Source organism: Macrosteles quadrilineatus, unplaced genomic scaffold (assembly GCF_028750875.1).
Source record: "Macrosteles quadrilineatus isolate MER2022 unplaced genomic scaffold, UCM_ALF_1.0 Scaffold_4__1_contigs__length_99947679, whole genome shotgun sequence".
NCBI classification, from domain to species: domain Eukaryota; kingdom Metazoa; phylum Arthropoda; class Insecta; order Hemiptera; family Cicadellidae; genus Macrosteles; species Macrosteles quadrilineatus.
Window position 1 is genome coordinate 9,574,967 of NW_026542597.1, and position 14,431 is coordinate 9,589,397.

The following is a 14,431-nucleotide window of genomic DNA, read 5'->3' on the forward strand; positions in this document are numbered from 1 at the left end:
TTCTACTACGGAAAATCCAAACATTCCGCTTTCATGCTAGAGATATCCAAACATTCCACTTTCCTACTGGAGAAATCCAAACATTCCGCTTTCTAGCTAGAGATATCCAAAAATTCCACTTTCCTACTGGAGAAATCCAAACATTCCGCTTTCTTGCTAGAGATATCCAAACATTCCACTTTTCTACTACGGAAAATCCAAACATTCCGCTTTCATGCTAGAGATATCCAAACATTCCACTTTCCTACTGGAGAAATCCAAACATTCCGCTTTCTTGCTAGAGATATCCAAACATTCCACTTTTCTACTACGGAAAATCCAAACATTCCGCTTTCATGCTAGAGATATCCAAACATTCCACTTTCCTACTGGAGAAATCCAAACATTCGGCTTTCTTGCTAGAGATATCCAAACATTCCACTTTTCTACTAGGGAAAATCCAAACATTCGGCTTTCTTGCTAGAGATATCCAATCATTTCACTTTCCTACTGGAGAAATCCAAACATTCCGCTTTCTTGCTTGTGAAATTCTAACATCCTATAGATGGCGATGAAGAGCGTTTCTTAAACTGTTAAAGTCTTTTGCGATAACTGTATGGTTCCTGGGGGACAATCTTATCGATCTGAGCTGCCCATCCCCTACGAAAATATGAACTCGAGTACCATCAGTGTTACATCCCTAGACTTCTTACATCTACCGACGGTCTGTACCGGTCTGCAACCACAGCCAGTCTTCCAGATGGCCCATTACTTAGACCTATTTTGATTTTGAACGAACGGGGGTTTGACATTGAAGAAGGGCCAGTTAAAGGAAGAATTTCAGACCTGTACTCTGGATAGTACTCGGACCACTCAAGAACTTCGTGTTGCTAATATTCCAGCTCCAATGTAAAAACAGCTTCCATCGAGGAAAACAACGAAACCGTTAAAAAAACGGAAGCGAGTGCCTCGGCAGTAATTTGAACATTATAAAACACAATTACACATGACATAAAGACACTATGTAAAAAATTATGGAGATTTTTTTATTACAGCCTATGGCCAACATGAGAACTTTAAGAAATAGACTTATCAGCTCCGGTAAGTACAGAACGTTTCCCTTGTCCTCCTTAAAAAAATTTTGAACCCACAATAATTTGCCAAGAACGATAATTTACTTTACTCCACAAACCAGCACCTTGAAAAATATACCAGCTATATAAATAAAACCATCTTTGCTAGAGAGACCAAGGAAAATTCGTTGACACAGCTTTATTGTGCATCGCCAGGCGCAGATAGGATTTGGAATCTGACGAGACGATTGGGTCCTATTTCATGTTTTAAGGGTTGAGTGGCATTATCGTAACTTATCCTGTAATACAATACACTCCTTCATTCCTTGTAAAAAGTTAACTTAATTCAACAAATAGCTCACAAAACATATCATAAAACACCTAAAACCAATAAATGACCAATTAAATTACTTGAAAATCAAGATATGTCCACTTTGAAAGAATTCAGCAGAGTACACTGGGCACTAAAAGACAATAAGTGCAAAGAGTTAAATATTGTATGTATCGCCGCACCAGTGTGTACCGTGGGGAGGTATAGAGAGGATCTGTACATGCATAACACATACAATGCTGAGATACAAGTCTAGTACTAGGGGTCATCCTAGGATCCCAGGGAATATTTATAATGTATTATATTCTGAAAAATCTTATTGACATTTGTTTCTTATAATCCTTCCTAAATTTGGTGTCATTATCTATCATAAAGGTTTCAAGGCTGGCAAAAATGTTTTGAATATATTGGCATGTTCTATAAGGTATTATAGGTATAAGGTATATTATATATATTATATAGGTATATTATATAAGGTATATTATAAGGTATAAGGCTTGTAAGCTTTTCTGATATTATTTGGTCACTAATAATACTATATGTTGGGTGTTAATCCATTTATATCTCAGTAGTTTTAAATGTGCTAATAAATAAATATGTGGGCAAAAGATTGAAAGTGATTTAAATTAAGATGTTCTATTTATCCTAAGTGGTTAACTTCTGAAGTCTGGTCTATCAACACATTGTCCATGGAAAAAATATAATTATAACGGTGGCAAGGGTAGTAAATACTGTAAGTAGTATAAACCTAAATAGGTCAAGCTAAATGCTGTTTTCATCGGTAAAGGTTGCAAGATTGGCTTATCAGGACATGTATCTCAATATATTTCACAAATATTTTAGTTTGTGTTAAATTATTGTGTATAAGGTTCTAATGTTTTTTATTGGCAAAATATACGAGTAACGTCTTATTTTATGTTATATCGTTTGAAAATGTTTTACCTTGCAAAACTGATAACTACATCTACAGTTGGGCAAATTTGAAGGATTCTAACATTCTTAAAAATTGAATAGTGACCTTTCGATTGTAAGGCAAGTCTGCTAATAGTCATTTACTATAAATGCCTGCGAACCGGGAAATGCAATACAGGTTGTTACTTATTTCCCTTACAAGTTTTGCCTATGGAATCATTACCGGCGTCCCTAGTTTGTCAAGAATTTTAAACACAAAATATATTTGAAAGGATTGAAAGACATATGCTCATTTACTTAAAATATTTACCGACCTGTTTTAAGAAACGTAATTAAAATTTCGAACTCATATAATGTATTTGTCATTAATTTAATTTATTTTTATGAGTTTTCCTGATGAAATTATTAATCATAAACTAGACCAAAGCTGGCACTACAGAGCCTAGACTGGGGAAGGATACTATACCTACCATGTAGTCAAAGAGATCAATCATAGAATATTCGTATTTATTGTATGGTCTAGGTTGATTAACTGAAATTATTCCACTACTCGTCACTCGCACTACCAGCCCCACAGACATACACACATGCCTCTTATCTCATATAAGTGATTAATCAAACATCACTAATCTAAACAGATTCTATTAAAATTACCTCTAATTAAAGGGAGACCTACTGATTACACTTTAACTCTTTTTGAATTATACTTGTGGGACCTTGATTTACTCATGTTCAAGGATTTTTTTTTTAATTTTGTAAATATTAATTTTTGATTTCAAGTTAAAATTTTAAAAAATCCATTCACAGTAAAAATAATATATACCAAACATGAAACATTTCTTCTTGCAAACCGTCAACTACTGGCTACACAATACAAACATTTCACATTCTTTAAGCAAATATTGCACATATTTTTCCTTATAAAAACAACTACTTCGGCTACATGCATACTGTGCACAAAAGAGTGTTAAACTATAATTTCATAGTCAAAAAACGATCACAGAGCAAAGTTAAACCATTGTAAAATATAGATAATAGAAAAAATACGAAGGGTCGATCAATTGGTGCATTACTATTGTCTATTGTCAGCCTTTATTGTTGTCTCCATACTCTACACGTTATTTATTGAAAATATTCGTCGGGGTAATATTCATAGTATGGCGTATGAAACTTGCCAAACATTATTGGTTCATCTCAGGTACAGAGGGTTCTAAATGTGTTTGTTTACGAAAACACGGTGGTTGGAAAAAGACAACACGATCAGCTGATTGGCAGCTGGTGTTTGTGTTATGGCAGGCTTACCAATACTCGAAACCTGAAAACAAACAACACTCAAAACGTATTACATGTTGTTCAATGCACTATTGCAGGCTGCTTCATCACAACTGGCTTTAAGATATTTATGGTATCTATTCCAGTGATCGCGAACCGTTTTTTTGTTTTTTTTTTTATCTAATGTGGAAAAAGGATTAAATTTATTGAATTGGAATTACCAAACTTAAAATTGCAGATTTTATATTTTTTCCGAAAACACCTGTAATATAACTGAATATTGAACCGTAGAGTTTGTGGAGAAGAAATCTGTGGGTTATTTTATATTTTCACAGGGTAGCTTTAATGAAAGATTCATTGAAAGGCTGTGTACATTAGTAAGGATATTGGGATGGTTAAGGATATTGGGACTCCATACAAATGCGTTTGTCATATTCCACGATTGAAACTTTTAACTTTTGTTTATCTAATGAAAATATTTCTTGTAAAAAATGAAATTATACATGATAAATCAAATATTTTCATCTAGAACATTACAATTTATACATCTTATATCTAGATACCGTAGGAGAGCAAGCTGGTCTAGTGGTTAGAGCGCTGGACTTCGGTCCCTGAGGTCCGGGGTTCAAATTCCGCCATTTCACCAATGGATTTTATCCAAGTGATAATGCCTTAAACCCTAGGTCTAGCCTGAAATAATGTGAAAGACAATCCCGGCCTCGTGCCTAGCGTCCTAGGACAAAAAAACAACAAAATCTATGTACCATAGGTAACGGTTTTGTTCCTTTTCTTAAACAAGATTTGTGTAGCTGTTTGTTTACAGAAAGTTCCCCAATAAATCTTTAGCAGAAAGAACGTTGGACCATTTCTAGGGAAGTCTGTGAGATTTCTGGAAATACAAAGTTTACCGATTAGAGAAAATTGATGTTATTGATATGTTATGCTGAAAGACATGACACTATTGAGCTTTTAACGTATTTTTGTGCTACCAGTATAGCTTTATAATTACGTGATAACTTTCTGTACATAATCACTTATAATACTTAATTATAAACCACTTATACATAATCTTAATTGATTTTTTAAGTAAATGGTATAGAAAAAATTAATAAATTGCGTTAAAAGTCTACCAAGCTTATAGTTTTATAAAAGAAAATTAACTTTATTAAAATTAACTAAGTAATTAAAGTGACGTAATAGTTAAATTTATCAATAAAAAATAATAAATAAATTAGCTACTATTATTAGTCCAGTACAATTGTATGCCCTCAATAGGCTGGTTATTCATTAATACCTCTTCAATCAGTTTAAACATTTACTTGGTTATAGATATCATACATCTGAATCAAATAATTTCCAAATGAAATGTTTAATGGGCGTGGTGTGATGTTTACTATTAATGGCGTATTTTTGTTTACACGGTATCCATTAGAAGACATCCATCCATGTGCTATGCGATTTGTCCTATACAGGTTATTACTTGCGTGAGAATCCTTCTCAGAATATTCGATATTTATTTTCCTTGTATTGAATAAAATCCGGATTAAATTACATACGAATATGACTTGATCTGCTTGATCTGAATCAATATGAATATGATGCTTGATCTGCTGAACCTCAATACAAAATTCACTTCAAAAACTAATCCAAATCCCTTGCATTTTGAGTGATCCATAGTTATCGTAAAGGCCGCATCGTTTGGTCGTCAAATGGCCGCAAAACTCTCCACAGTGACAATCGCTTCGTATTACATCGGTGGCCAAGTGTTATGAGGCGGATCGCCTTTACGCTGCCGTAAATGGAGACAACTTTGTTACGGTACTGACAGTTATATGAGGAGCTTTCTGGAGATTGGAAAGTGTTGCTGTGCTCCATTTGCGTTCACATGCCGGTGTCAAATGATAGCGAATGTTTTTGTCAATTTGGTTATTGTGTTATAGCTTCCTGCGCTTTGCTTATGAATTAACTTGCTTTATTTATTCGAATGTGTTGTTTGATGTCTAGTTATAGCAACACAAACGTAACTGACAACACAACACAAGTGAGTCGGTGGCTCAGTCGGTAGCGTCGCGGACTTCGGACCCACGGCAGCGATGTCGTGGGTTCGGATCCTGGTCACTGCCGAAAACATTTTTTTCAGTACAAATCACCTTTGTAGTGTACCGGCTCACTCCTTTGCTATATACGATCCACGCACGGGCGGTTAGTCTATCTGGACTGACAAATGCAAGGTTTAAAGAGGCCGCCAACATCTTAAAATAATAATAATAATATTATGGGAATGATAACACTTTGCTTAGTTAAAATAACTATGAATAAACAAAAGTGGAGAGAATTAAAAACGGTGGGGGAAATACGAGAACTGTGGTGCTTGCGGATGTCATAATACAGGGGGGAGATGAAGGGGGGTTATATACAAATTTGTATATGGACTGGACAAAGGTTATGAGAGAAAGAGGACTAAATAAGTTAGGAACAGAGTGAAGACCGAAAAATTCACCAAAACATCGGAGTTAAGGTTTCGGAGTGAAGGTGGTTGGGAGAGATGGAGAGTTGGATCAACCTTTAAAAGTAGGGGGGTGACCGCTTAAGTTAGTTGGTAAATTTATATATTTAGGTACGGTTTTATCAAACGATGGTATTAAAGACAAAACAAGATTGGATAGAATTAGGAATGAGGAGTTGAGAAGAGTAATAGTTGAAGAAAGTTTGAGAGAACGAGTAGAGAAACCGAGATTGAAATGGTTCGGCCACCAAAGAAGAATGGAAAATTATAGAATCACCCAAAAAATGAGTGAGCTTTATATTAATGTCAGATGACCAAGGGGATGACCTACAAGAAGGTGGATTGACGAGGTGAGACGAGATTTGGAAGCTTGCTAGGAGTGCAGTGGCAATATGTGGAGGAAGAGGAATTGTGGAGGGACAGCAGAAGATGGAGGGGCCTAGTGAACACCCAGCCCTGGAGATAGCTGGAACGGGAGAGGATATGTATGTATCAAACAAAAGATTAAATTCCATCAAAAACATTTGTATACTGTCTAAGTTTGCCGTATTTGATTTGTTATTACAAATAGACCAATTAACCTCAAAATAGTCAAAGCTGCCATTGTATAATCACATACTATTGAAATAACGAAGGTATTCTTAGTAACAATGGAGCTTGATATGCGAGCCGCGTTAATGTATATTTAAGAACTTTTCAACAAAAATATTTTCTTATAGTTACCACTCACTATATAATCAGTACAGGAACGTTTTTCTTGTTATATATAGCTGGTCCTTATTCCAAGCATTCCTTTTAATCTTGTTTACGGAGCGGAACAAATCCTATGTGGTGGCAATATATCTATATCTACCATTGAAAAAGATTTACTGCCATAAATAAATCTTGGGTCTCGAGCTTCATGGCAAACATTTTCACTTCTAAAACCGTCTTGTTTGTACAACTTGTTTTTTAGCCTCTCGTTGAAAGTGTCCTGCTTCTGAACTGAATTAGTATGTTATTTGTCATTACCAACTGCCATATTTATCTGTAGAAACTCCTAAGGCCCAAGTTCAAATCCCAACAAACGCATCACTGAGTGACTTAGACGTGATTGAGTCATTTTTTGTCCACCCTGAGGTGTAGGAATATTAATGTAAGAATATGTACGGGTTTTCCTATTAATTAAGTCATAAATAGCTTTCCTACCAGTTTGAATAGACAAATTAGGCTGATGTTATAATTGAGTGAATGAATTAATCAATATTTTCCCCTTTATTCTACAGAACAAAAGAAACCCAAAAAACAACAGTTATGGCGATCTTATACCGACAAATCACCAATCTGCAAACGCTTAACACATCATTCAACTTCGACACAATGCTGGAATATACAACTGTGCTGCAGAGGTAGAGAGGAGAGGGAGGCTTCTTTATTTGCTCCCCAATATTTGGCAGTTTAATTTGAATACCCCCAACGCATCAAACCTGCAGACGTGGATTTCCAATTTACCGATTTAAATTTGTATTAAAATATTTGCTTTAACACGTTAGAATTATTAATATATATATATAAGAGTAAAAGTTTTAGGTTTTATGCTACAGGTTTTTTTATGGATGTAGCCTCATATGAAATAAAACAAATTACCAAGTCTTATCCAAATATTTTTATACCTAACCTCTTCCATACATCGAGTAACTAAATACAGTATAAACGATAGATGTTTTGGTTCCCTGGGTCCATCGAAAAAAAGAGTAAATCGGCCCCCAAGTCTAGGTATTACCGTGCCACATACTTTATTAGCTTCTTCCCAACAGGACAAATTCACTGTGCCTAGTAAGCAACACATCTTTTCCACACAATGCCTTATTAATTAAGTTCAATTACATCCTAATAGAAAGAAAGGCAGATTACAGAAGCACAGTGTTGTACAACACAATACATTTATTGTATAACTGAGCTGCAGTGGCCCTGTAGGAAGTAAGCCTTGCTACTCGCACGCCAGCACGATACCCCAACAACTATTTAACTTATAACAGCATTGGATTGAGGAGTCAAAGTAAATTAATAAAAATCAATGTCAGCATTGCACAAAATAGTCCCAAATAGATCGATTCCCTTCAACACAACACATGTATTGCATTGCGCTGCGTGCAGTTTGAACGGTAAGGATGATTAGTTACAAGTTTCCAATACAAGTACAACAGCGATGCATGACTACACAATACATTCAATACACACCGCTGCAACTGTCCACAGACGGATGATCCGTTACCAATTGTCAACACAATACATGCATTGCATTGTGCTGCTGCAGTGCAGTTTGAACGGTAAGGATGATTAGTTACAAGTTTCCAATACAAGTACAACATCGATGCATGACTAACAATCCCCTAGGACTAAACATCAATCAACAACAACACAATACATGTATTGCATTGTGCTGCAGTGCGAGCAGTTTGAACGGTACGGATGATTAGTTACAAGTTTCCAATACAAGTACAACAGCGATGCATGACTAACAATCCTCAAGAGCTGAACATCAATCAACAACACAATACATTCAATACACAACGCTGCAACTACCCACAGACGGATGATCCGTTACCAATTGTCAATACAAACATAACAGTGTTGCCAACAGCAATTCCTAGAGGCTAAATATATCATTTGGTCCTTGTGTAAAAGCGGCCGAAGGAGCGGTGACGATTGACAGTCAGGTGACTTGCATCAAGTTACTGGCCTCGTGTACGCGGCTTTAGTTCATACACAAACATGTACCTGTATTGAGATGTGCTTCGGTTCAGGAAGGTGTATTTTCACTAGTTGACAAAACAAAATTATAACATTGCATGAAAACATTGAGTGTTCACACATTAGTTGGAAACATAAAAAATAAAAATATATGATTATGCAATTGTGGGTCTGGATTTGTTGTCTTAATTCGTCAATAGGTATTGCCTGAACATCAACCAGTAGCAAAGCATATAATTCAGTTTAGACACGAAACTAGTATTTGTTGCACCGTGCAGCAATAGTGCAAGCTGCGTTACCAACTATTATTACACAAAAAAGAAACATATACAACAATCTCTTAGTTTCGAACCCACCCATTGGTCTTTATTAAAAATGATCCATGGCTTTGTGTTGCAGCTGCAATGGTACATTAAGTAAGAGTGAATCATGTGTTACACAATCGTCATTAAATAAAAAATCCATAGATGATAAACAAATCGATCAACGTATCCAACGTATCAACGTATCGGATCAATGTGGTCCAGTAGGAATAGTTGATTTGTTACCAGTTGTCAATACAAACACTGCAGTGATTTACAAACAATCTCTAGAGGCTAAACAGTTCGAGCAGCTTCAATACAATGTAGTGTATTGACAAATCGATCAACGTTAGTACCATACATGTATTCCACTATGCTACTGTGGTCCAGTAGGAATAGTTGATTTGTTACCAGTTGTCAATACAAACACTGCAGCGATTTACAAACAATCTCTAGAGGCTAAACAGTTCGACCAGCTTCAATACAATGTAGTGTATTGACAAATCGATCAACGTTAGTACAATACATGTATTCCACTATGCTACTGTGGTCCAGTAGGAATAGTTGATTTGTTACCAGTTGTCAATACAAACACTGCAGTGATTTACAAACAATCTCTAGAGGCTAAACAGTTCGAGCAGCTTCAATACAATGTAGTGTATTGACAAATCGATCAACGTTAGTACAATACATGTATTCCACTATGCTACTGTGGTCCAGTAGGAATAGTTGATTTGTTACCAGTTGTCAATACAAACACTGCAGCGATTTACAAACAATCTCTAGAGGCTAAACAGTTCGACCAGCTTCAATACAATGTAGTGTATTGACAAATCGATCAACGTTAGTACAATACATGTATTCCACTACGCTACTGTGGTCCAGTACGAATAGTTGATTTGTTACCAGTTGTCAATACAAACACTGCAGCGATTTACAAACAACCTCTAGAGGCTAAACAGTTCGACCAGCTTCAATACAATGTAGTGTATTGACAAATCGATCAACGTTAGTACAATACATGTATTCCACTATGCTACTGTGGTCCAGTAGGAATAGTTGATTTGTTACAAGTTGTCAATACAAACACTGCAGCGATTTACAAACAACCTCTAGAGGCTAAACAGTTCGACCAGCTTCAATACAATGTAGTGTATTGACAAATCGATCAACGTTAGTACAATACATGTATTCCACTATGCTACTGTGGTCCAGTAGGAATAGTTGATTTGTTACCAGTTGTCAATACAAACACTGCAGCGATTTACAAACAATCTCTAGAAGCTAAACAGTTCGACCAGCTTCAATACAATGTAGTGTATTGACCTGTGTTTTGGACCGCAATACAAACAAGTAATGTGTAATATTTTGTTTATAATATTACGTTTTGTAATATTATTTGTAATGATTATTGTGGGAGAAGGTGAGAACTTGGACATAAATGAGAACTATCTTAAAGGTGTTAGGGGAAAATGTATGTATTATATTGTGTTAAAACAAAAAAATTAGATAGGGTATGGATGTACTTTATTTCTACTTTCGTTTTCTTATTATTATTTTTTTTATGTTTTAGTGCAATAATTTCCAATCGAGTTCTATGGTCTTAAAATTATTTAAGACACACGATACTAATGTTATCTAGCGTACGTTTACTGCAATGATAAGTAGAGTCTAACTAACCGTTAGTAGTCACGACAAGGTCTTTGTAAACATGCATGACTATAAACATGTTTACATGCAATGGAATTAAAATAGGAAAGGATAAGAAAAGCCTATGTGAACGAATTGAAAAATCTCGTTTTATTATATTTTGATATTTAGAAAAATATCAATCTTAATTTCACCTTTAAGGCCAGGACACTTTGTAGAGTATATTCAGCTCCATACAATTTTTCATTGGTAAAAAAAACAATTAATTCCAAATCGTTAAAACTCAAAGGCAAATCAGTTATAGGATTTCAAAATTCGTGACTCGTAAAATCTTTGAAAACGTAATTGAATGATTTGTAGGGAATGGTTATTAAAATTATAGGGAATGATTGAAAAATGGGAATAGAAATGAGAAAGGATTTAATGAGAATTAGTTCGAAGGACCAGAGGGTATGAAATGTAGAGAAATGGAAATATTAAATGGAGATTATGAGAGGGAGAAAAAATTAACACACTTTTGAGATAGGAGCACAAGCACTGTTTATTTACATTTTGAATGCAACATATGTTAACAATATAATAATAAGAAATAATTTAATATGGCAACAAACACATGTTGCTGAGAAGAGAGTTAGTTTTAAGTAAAACAAAGAGGATGAAATAAAATGTTCAAGTTTACTGAACAGTAATGTGGTAAAATAAACAAAATTTAATTTATAATCCCAATAAGGTGAGTCGGTGGCTCAGTCGGTAGCGTCACGGACTTGGGGCCCAAGGCAGCGATGTCGTGGGTTCGGATCCTGGTCACTGCCGCAAACATTTTCACCTTCGTACTGTACCGGTTCACTTCTTGCTTTGGATACGATCCACGCACGGGCATGATTCAGTTCTTCAAATGGAAGGTTTTTGAACTTTTCACATTGCTTGTCTTTATGCATACAGCATTCGTCCAAAAATTTTGAAGGATGTCTAAAGTAATGTACGAGCTAAGGTAAAGTGTATTTAAATTGTTTTCACTAAGAACCAGTTAACTCGTTGTGGGTTAGGTCAGTAAAGATCAAAGACCCGTAGATCGTAATTATTACATTTCTAAATTTATTCTTCACGAACGGTTTTGACTGTGAACTTTATTGTGTACACATTCCTTGCATTTGTAGTACTTAAACTCCTATTTTAGTAATTTTGTGGACGTAGAAAATATTACGTATTCCTTGTTTCAAACGAATGTAATAAGTTAATAATGTTGGGGTTTATTTCATTGTACAAGTTGGAATGAAATTGGAAACTAATCGAAAAGGCTTTAGCCTGTAGCACCTGGCAACAATGGGAATCAATTTTAACTCTTCTTTGTATCAAAGAATTTTCAACGCCCTTACATTCCAATAATGCTGTGAAATTACTGTTGTATTTCTTATTTCAAAAACGATCAAAACGATTTATTGTCCTGAACATTATTAGATTTAAGATCCGTTTTATATTCTTAGATATAATAAGTTTTTACTTTTGCTATCTAGAGATAATTATATCTGAGATTTTGAAAAACTGGTTGAAAAAATTTAAAGTAATCGACAGTAAATCTATGTATCTAAACATGTTATAAAATTTACATCATAGGAATTCATTATAATTCGAAAGTTTCTCTAAAATTGTGATTTCTTTATCGTTGTTGCTACACAAACATGGTCCGAATATATTTGAAGAACTTATTTTCCCACTTACCCGTTTAGTTTAAATGTCCGCAAAAACACATTTTATTATTTTGGGATAGTCATCATTCTTTGATTTTGTCTCAAGAACTTGAGCTAATGCCGTTACTTAAGAGCGAAACAGTGTAGTGTGATAGCTTCTTATAATTAATCAAGTCCAAGTTTCACAAGCGCAAGGCAACAGTTGGCACGAATGACAAATGGCGATATTTTGAAGTTAACAGTTGGCAACACTAGGAAAGACTCATTATGAAAAATATTGTATAAATAAAAAATTAAAAACCATGTTTTTAAACGAACTAAAAAGTAGAAAATAATTTATAAATACGTTGAGAGATTAAATGTTTGTAAGATTTAAAACGTAAAACGTGGGGGCATGCAATAGCTGATTTAAAATTATTATAGTTCACTTATTGAACTATTTAATTATTATTAACTATTGCATGCGCCCCACGTTTTTCGTTTTAAATCTTACAAGTATTTATTCTCTCCACATATTTATAAATTATTTTATACTTTTTAGTTCGTTTAAAAACGTGGTATTTTAAAAGGTTTTTTATTTATAAATTATTTTATACTTTCAGTCTTGAATGTGCAAATATATTAAATCTGATTTATAACCTTACTACTATTATAAGTTAGAAAGTTTGGATTAATGGATTTATGGAATCCAACTGTGGGGAACATCCAGTATGTCGAACATAAACATCATCCAACGATTTCAGTCAAAAGTTTTAAGGTTCATTCTGCAAGCCCCGTGGTATGTTAATAACAATATCCTTCACAAGGACAGTGGAATTCCTACGGTTGAAGAGGAAATAACTAAATTTAGTGCAAAATATCTAAAGAAACTTGAAAATCACCCTAATCACCTGGCTCTAAACCTCTTGGACAACAGTACCAGTATATACAGGCTAAAAAGGATTCATGTTTTGGATCTAAGCACACGTTTTGTTTGAACAATTTAATTTTCCCTTGTTTATTTACATATTTATTTTTTCATTGAAATATTTTTAAGTAAGCTCTGTCAATGGACAGAGATTAACTAACGTTTTATTAAAAGTTGTTATTGTATTTGCTAAATGTTCTAAAAATGAACAGATTGTAAATAAAATTGTGAAAAAAAATAAATAAAAAAAATGGATGTTTGTGAAAAGTGAACGCAAAAATACTGGTCGGATTGTGCTGAAATTTGGTGTGATGATAGCTCACATTCCCGATTAACATATAGACGCATTCTTATCTCAAGTCCTTTCGGGCTCCGCCCCAGTGGCAGTGGAGTTTCCCATGTTAACCTTATGAGTAGGGCCTATTCATATTTAAAAGAAATAAAGAAATTTTGTCAGCTGTTTCAACACTTTCAACTACACAAGTTGGTTCTATGATATTAAATAGCATTAAAAAGTTATAAAGTTTACCAACAGGGTGCAGCACAATTTTTTTTTTTTTTTGCATTTTTGACAACATTTAATTTGAACCAACTATAGCAACAAATACCCCCGCCGCAGCAAACCTGCAGACTTAGCAAATTTCCATCTGCCTGATTGGATTTAAACTAAAATGTCTCCTTAAAAATATCACATTTATTCCCTAGGCCTATTTAAACAGAATTAGTTTAATGAGTAACTTACTTAGGTTTGCTGCAACAGGGAGGGTAAACAAGTTTTTTTATGTAAAATATTAAAAAGAACTGTGGTTTAGTAAGAAATTAATGTATTTTCCAAATTTGATCAAAATATGTTCATAAACAAGCAAACTACAACAGTTGACTTATTCTCCATAAGAATAACATGGGAATTTTAAAATTACAATGTTTTTGAATTTTCTCTGTAACAATTAGGCGCATAATAACGCTTCAATATACCTACTAAATTATTTGTTTTTTTAAGCTCTACAAAATGGTTTAAAAATAAATTGTGAAATTTTGTGGTTTTAGGGTCAAAAATGGGAAAAACCTATTTTTACCC